This window comes from Durio zibethinus, chromosome 28 (assembly GCF_047325235.1).
Source record: "Durio zibethinus cultivar Kanyao isolate XHJ-2024 chromosome 28, ASM4732523v1, whole genome shotgun sequence".
Classification (NCBI taxonomy): Eukaryota; Viridiplantae; Streptophyta; class Magnoliopsida; order Malvales; family Malvaceae; genus Durio; species Durio zibethinus.
In genome coordinates, this window is record NC_143189.1 from 6,990,542 (window position 1) to 6,997,876 (window position 7,335).

At 27.9% G+C, this 7,335-nt stretch overlaps 1 pseudogene across 1 annotated transcript; it reads left to right on the forward strand.

Annotated features, from left to right (window-relative positions):
- The first annotated feature begins 2,963 nt into the window (after positions 1–2,963).
- LOC111281214 (uncharacterized) lies at positions 2,964–4,710 on the forward strand (annotated as a pseudogene). Its single transcript, XR_016335106.1, has 2 exons — positions 2,964–3,110; positions 4,227–4,710. The product of XR_016335106.1 is annotated as an uncharacterized LOC111281214 (transcript).
- Positions 4,711–7,335: the final 2,625 nt, after the last annotated feature.

Genomic DNA, 7,335 nt, shown 5'->3' on the forward strand with positions numbered 1-7,335 from the left:
TATGTAATTTACTAAAATATATATTCTAAAGTTTTAAAATTTAAATAAAAAAATAAATGTGAAGGGCAAAAAAAAAAAAAAAAAAGGTATTTAAAAGCTCAGGTTTGGCAGAAGAGATATCTTGATTGGATGTGGAAGGCAGGCCACTCACAGGGAACGACCGTCTCGAGTGGGCCAAGTCAGAAAGAGGCTGTGTGGAAAACATGTGACTAATACGTGCAACGGTGTCAGGATGTTGCATGGGATAAGTTGTCCGAGAGGTTTACATATCATTGGATTTGGATCTCAACTTGTTGACGATTTTTGTACTTGAAAGCGGTGGAGCCTGGAGGAGCTGACAATTTGCAGCAGTCCAAGTTCCTCAAAAACTTTATAACAAGTAGCCCCTGCTGCCTGCAAAAGTGCCTTGGTCACGAGACAAAAGAAAAATAACAAAATGACAAAACACTTGATAAAATCATACTTCTCCTTAAATGAATATGTTAGAAACAACATTTTATGTGCATGTGATTCATAAGGCGTGTTGATACCTATTTTCGAATGGAGAGTACTTGTTTGGAATTATCAAAATTCTGTCTCATCGTAGCATTTATACAATTAAATAAAACATGTGAATTTGATGCTACACACTTGTTCAATTGTCACTAGTCGCTTTACTATTGATAACTACTACTATTTTAACTTTATGATTGTGTGGTAGTAAAATTGAAAAGCTATATCATATGCACTATTACAAATAGATTTTGCATATAAATGAATAGAATATAAATTAATTTTTATTATGTTCAAAATTTATTCATTTAATTCATAAAAAAATAAATAAAAATTGAGTCTATTTATAAATTATTTGTCAAACACTCTATTTATTTTTACATCTAAACATTTGATTAAATGGTTAATGCATGAGCTTTTACTTTAAAAAAAGGTTTAATTCTTTTTCTCTTAAAAAAAATCATAGTAGATTATGATGCATTTTAAAATTAAATTTATATTTGATATACTTTCAATTTATAAAATTTATATATTATTAATAAATCAAATGATGTTAACTCATTAATAAGATTTTTTAAAATTAAGTTTTTGTGTATTTATTTTGAAGACTAATAAAAATTTATTTTTGAACATATATGAGAGAATATCATCTAATTTATTGATATTAAATAAAATATATGCATTGATAATATATTAAATATAAACTCGATCATTCTAAATTCAACACAAATTTTCATTTGATAAGTAATTTCTTCTCGTCACATTCCACAAATATCAAGCACTCCACCATTCTAACTCCTCTCTTTATTAGCAATATTCAAAGCCAAGTCTTGTAATAAGCTTCAACAACCAAATGCTAAACCATTACCATTCAAGGTTCTGTTTGGCAAAATTTGATTTTTAAAAAAATATTCTTTAAAAAATATTTATATTTTTTGAAAAATTATAATTTTTTTTATTATTTGAATAAATTAAAGAAAAATATTTTTTTATTTAATTATTTTTTGAAAAATCTGATATTTTGAAATAATATTAACATAACTATTAAAATATTAAAAATTATTTATTATTAAAATATATTAAAAATTTTTAATATTATATAATATTAAACACTTAAAAATAAAGTATTCATTATTAATTACATTAATATTTTAAAATATTTAGATAGTATTATTATTCTTAAGATATTATTTTTAGTAATTTAATAAATATTAAAAATAATAATATTTATGATTAAAATATTAAAAATATTTATACTATTAAAATAGTTATATTTTATATTGAAAGCATCTATTATTAAATCATAACAAATATATTATTTACTTATATTTATTATTAAAATAATAATATAAATACAATAGTCAATAAAATATAAAATAATATATTTTAAATTGAAAAAGATTTAAGATGATTAAAATATTTGTTTAATTAAAATAATATTATTAATTATTAAAATAATAAAAATATTATTTACTAAATTAATATTTATTATTAAAATAATAATATAATATTATTAATTATTGATATATTAAAAATATTTATGTTTAATAAAATACAATAGAGAAATATTAAAGTTAAAATATCAAAAGATTTTTAATATTAATATTTTAAATTTTAATTAAAATTAAATGCAAATATTTTTTCATTAATTTAATAATATTTGGGTCAGATAAAGTTAAATTCAAATTTAAATATAATGTCCAAAGTGTATCTTGAGTAAAATTATAAAATATTTAAAATTAAAATATTAGAAGACCTTTAATAATAATTTTTAAAACTTTTTAAAATAAAATTAAATAAAAATATGTTTTATTAATATAATAATATTTTAAGACAAATCAAATTAAATCCAAACTTAAAAAATTATGTCTAAAGTTGGATTTGAATAAAATTATACTCATAAGTTTAATAAATATTTCTATTTATAGATAGTTTTTTTATCAAAAATTATCTTCTCTTTCTTAAAAGGGAAGGCAATTTAAAAAATATATAGCATAATTTTTTATCGATCAGTTTTAATTTTTTATTGACAAATAAAATTTTTTATAAAATAAATATAAAAATATAAAAATCTTTCGGTGAAACAAAAAGACCCAAGATTCAAGAAAACTAAATCATGTTTATCTTTCTCTAATCCTCTCTAATTCCACTCTTTTTTCCTTCTGGTAGATCATCAAGTTTCCACCATGGGCTTTTTCAAAATCCAATGCCAAGGCTTAATCTCAAAATCCAACCTGTTTCCCATTCCCATGATTTATCAACCCAACGTGGGTTTCTTTCAAAATAATTTCAACCAAGAGAAAAAAATAAAGGAGAGACAACAATAGCAGAGATAAGAGCGGCAACACCGGGATGATGGCGTTGCTAACAACAGCTGCATTAACAAAATCCTCTTTGGTTTCTTCCTCTTCGTTTCCTTGTTCTAATTCTACTTCAACATCAAGATCTTCCATCAAATTTTAACTTCAGACCCGTAGTTTTACTTGTCTGTATGTCTGGCTGCCTCGTGCTTTTCGTCGAAATTCTCGTTTGAGTTACAGCGTATTGAAGAGGCATGTTGTCTGCATGGCTCCCGAGGAAGAGAAAATGACTCGTCGTCCCCTCTCGATTTCCCCATAGTAATTATTTTGCAAATCTTTTCGTTTTCTTCTTTCTTTAAATTCTATTTTTTTGAAGTTTTGGATTTTTATTTCTTTTTTCACCATCTTTGGTAGGAATGAAAGAAAAGAAAACAGGTCTAATCATGTAGCTAAATGGATGAACCAATGTTCAATTAGAATGTCTTAGAAGTTGGGTCTTATTAGATCAGCACAAAAGTTCATATTGGAGCTTTTCGAACAAAGAATTTTGAAGCCTAACGCCGGAATATGAATCTCTTAGGTTGATGGGCAATTTGATTGTGTACCAACTTATCCATGTTTTCGTAACATGTTTAGTACCATATGAAGTAGGATAGCTATGCTTAAGAATTTGACGAAGGTACCACTTAATATGATGGGCACCCTTCATTTTTATTACACTGGAGAGTGGGGAAGCGATTGAGCTTTGTTTTGATTTTTACTCATGACAGTGATATACTACCTTTTTTCTGCAAATTCCAACATTTGATACGGAAATATTTTTTCCTTCTCACTATGACCTTGCAAATGTAATTTTATAGGGCTTCTTCTACTCCTTAGGTCATCATTCATCAAAGAAATACTTTTGTCTCGTCTTGACATATGATTTATGCTGACATAACAAATGTTATATATATATATATATATATATATATATATATTTTAAATGTAATTCTAACCAATGGATGCATTCTTCTAGCTTGTTTATTATTGGAAAAGTGAATTCAATATTACACAACAATAAAGTCGTGGTGATCCTGGACTCTGAGCTTGCGTGGTTGTCCAATCACAAAATTTAAAGGATTCTGTGGCATGTCAGTTGAATGGAGTATATAATTTGCCTAAAGAAGACCTGTGTATGATTCATCATTCAGATCTTAAGTTTATCAGGCATGATGTTGTCCAAACTTTCCTTCATAGAAAAAAATATCACAAGACACAGGTCTTCAATTGGGATTCCCAGTGCTTTCCTCTTTCTTGAAATTCTTATGAGTTGATATTGCTGTTTTGGGATACTTTAATTTCATTTTATATAGAAAGTCTTTTAGTTAGATTTAGACAATTCTTTTACCATTGCCATTTTGATTATCCTGTGTGCATGACTGGATGTTGAAGATATGGGAGAGGCCCAAACTTGGGCGGAGGCCAGATATTTTTCCCCAATTCAGCCCAATGAAAACACCATTACCTCCACCAATGCCAGCTGATCCTCCCGAAGAAGAGGAGGAAGATGACGAAAAGAAAGAGGAAGAAGAAGAAGACCCTCAAAGGAAGAAGAACCGGAAAAGGTAGAGAAGCTATAACGGAGGAATTCGAGTTCCTTGACTGCCTTAAAATCTTGCTATAACAAATCCAACAGTTGGTACTGCCGATATCTAAGCATTTAGACCCTAATATGGAAAAGTGGACTATTGCTGCAGCTCAAAATGTGATGTGATTTTGATCTTTCTGGCTTGATAAATGAATTTTGAAAATTTTGGGGTACTTGATTTGGAATCCAGTTTTGTTAGATAAAGAAGATTAGATATGGTTTCATTTTGGTGAACAAACCTGGTCTTGTGGAATTCATTTTAATGAGTATAAATTCCATTCATTCAATTTCTGTCCTACTTTTACCCTCTGAATGAGAGAAACAGCCATTTTGTTCAATCTTGAGGCATTAACTACACTTGATTATATAGTTCGTTATCCAAAAAATAATGTTGAAATGACGGATGGCGAGGAAGAACCAACATTGAATTATATTGTGATAATATATGGGAGAAACAATCAGTTTCAAATTTCACCGAAGATAAGCTAAAGGCTAGGCATATTTAAGATCTAAACGCTCATTTAATGGGTGTACAAAATTGCAATGTTATTGAATTAAAAGTCTATAGTTAGTTGAGCGGACTTAGAGTCCATCTGATCATCCATGATTGATGATCACATCAGGCATAAAATCAGCACCTATCATTCTATCAAAGATGAAAGACCGTCAAATGAAAATTCATGATGCATAAAAGGCAAGAACTTATTGTCATCAGATTCACAACTGTTATATTTGATAAGCCAAAGCCAAATCCAGGCATTAGCAAATCAAAACTATAGCAGATTTAAGAACACAAACATAAGCACAAACGTAGAACTTTAAATTTATTTTTACAAACATTCCACACATGGCTTTGCAGCAAATTGCCAAATTCAGTATGACACTAGAGAATCAAATCATCCCAAAAGATATCATCTTAATAGAAATTGTAATCACAACACAAGACTCAATAGTTTTTTTGGTTTAGCTTGATTTTTAGACCCTCATTTCTTCCCACTCTTCTTGAGGCCAGCACCACCAAATGTGCCCTTTTCTTGAGCCTTTGCTCTCAGCTCTTTAAGTGCCTGCTCACCACAAAGAACAAATCAGATTAGTGATTCGCAAAACATCAGTACAAGGAGAACAAAGAGCTAAGGGGAAAAACAAAAATGCACGAGTCTGAAAACCAACATCTCACCTTCTCTCCTTCCTTCTTTTTCTGAAGGTTAGCCATATCATGCTGCACAATAACAAATAAATTGAGATTGACAAAATGCCTCCAAATAGAATTAGTTTATCAACAAGATTCTTTGGGAAGATACAATCTTGGCACATGAAAATAGACCATGTATATTCAGAAATTTTTTTGGCCAGTAGAATATACAGAATTTAACCTTAACAATTTTGCACAATTTTGCCCATAATGTCAGCAAAAACAATTGAATTCTAAGATTGAACAATTGCAATTCACAATATACCATCACAAATTCCAGAAGGTTAACATGATTTACTTTCACTTCTATATCAAAGTTCTATTAAGTTTACTAATTTCAAAAAATTAAACAAAATACAAATTTAAATAACAATGCTGCGGAATTAACAGGAAATCAAATCTTGTGACAAAGTAATATTTGTCTAAAGCCACACACAGAAAAAAAAAAGATTATGATCTTCCACGATACGCAAAAATAATTTTCTTTTTGGTTTACAAGATAGATCGATTCAAATAATATAAACAATTGTAATACCTCATCGTATTCTTTCTTATCGGATTTGGGTTGCTTCAAAGGCTTCAATTTTCCACCTAAAAAGAGCCCCAGAAAAATACAAGAAGAAATAAAATCTTTTAAAATAACAGGAAGAGAAAAAACAAAGTCCTACTAAGAAATTTGAATCATCAAAATTAACCAAGTCGAGATCTTTGAATGTGTAAAAGACAGTACCTTGCTTTGACGACATAGTTGGGAGCCTAGGGTTAGGGCTTGCGTCTGAAATTCGAAGAGATCAGAGAAATAGAGAGACGGAGAAAAACAAAGCCCCAACCCTAAAAGACAAACAATTATTTGGAATTTGGAGATCTCCTAAAATGCCTATATAAATAGAGAAGGTAAATTGACACGCGTTTAGCGCGTGATCAATTGCTGCCTCAAACAAAAAGAAGCAGCTACCACCAAACCGCCTGACAACTTGTTTTTCTTTATGAAAAAGATAAATTTCTTTTTAAAATGTTTGGCAATTTTCAACATTTTTAATAGTACTAGAATGGTATCTGTTTTGTCAGAGAATTTTTTAGAATTTATTTGTAAAAATTTAAATTAAAAATATGATAACTAATAATATTTAAAGAAAAAAATTAACAGTGCTAATGCTAAAATAAAGAAAATTATTTTAGTTTTAAAATTAAAATAATAATTTAAAAAATGAATAAATTTATTACTTTAAAATTTTATTTGAAATTAAGTATTATTATAGACTATAATCTTTATTTATGCAATTTTTTTTAATATGAATCGTATGCAAAGTTTAATATAATAGAAATTCAGAATTAGAATCTTGCCCGGGTCAACCTCCTCGCCGCCAGAAAACCAGTTGGTTTGTACGATTGGGATCCATACCAACCGTAAAAAACTTAGGCGTATTAGGTAAATCTTATAATTATATCATGTAAAATATTATATTTATATAATATTTTTTATAAAAATTATATATTATAAATTTAAATTTATATAAAAATATAAAATATAATTTTTTAAATTTTATTAAATTTTAAATTATATTATTTTAAAATTTTTTATTTATATGATTTTCCTACCATAATATCATATTTCAAATTAACAGATTTACCTGCGGCTGCTGGTGTATAACGTCTCCATGATGTGAGATATCAGCCGAATCCGGTTTTGAAGTTAATCCCCAATATCACTCCTGACAGAA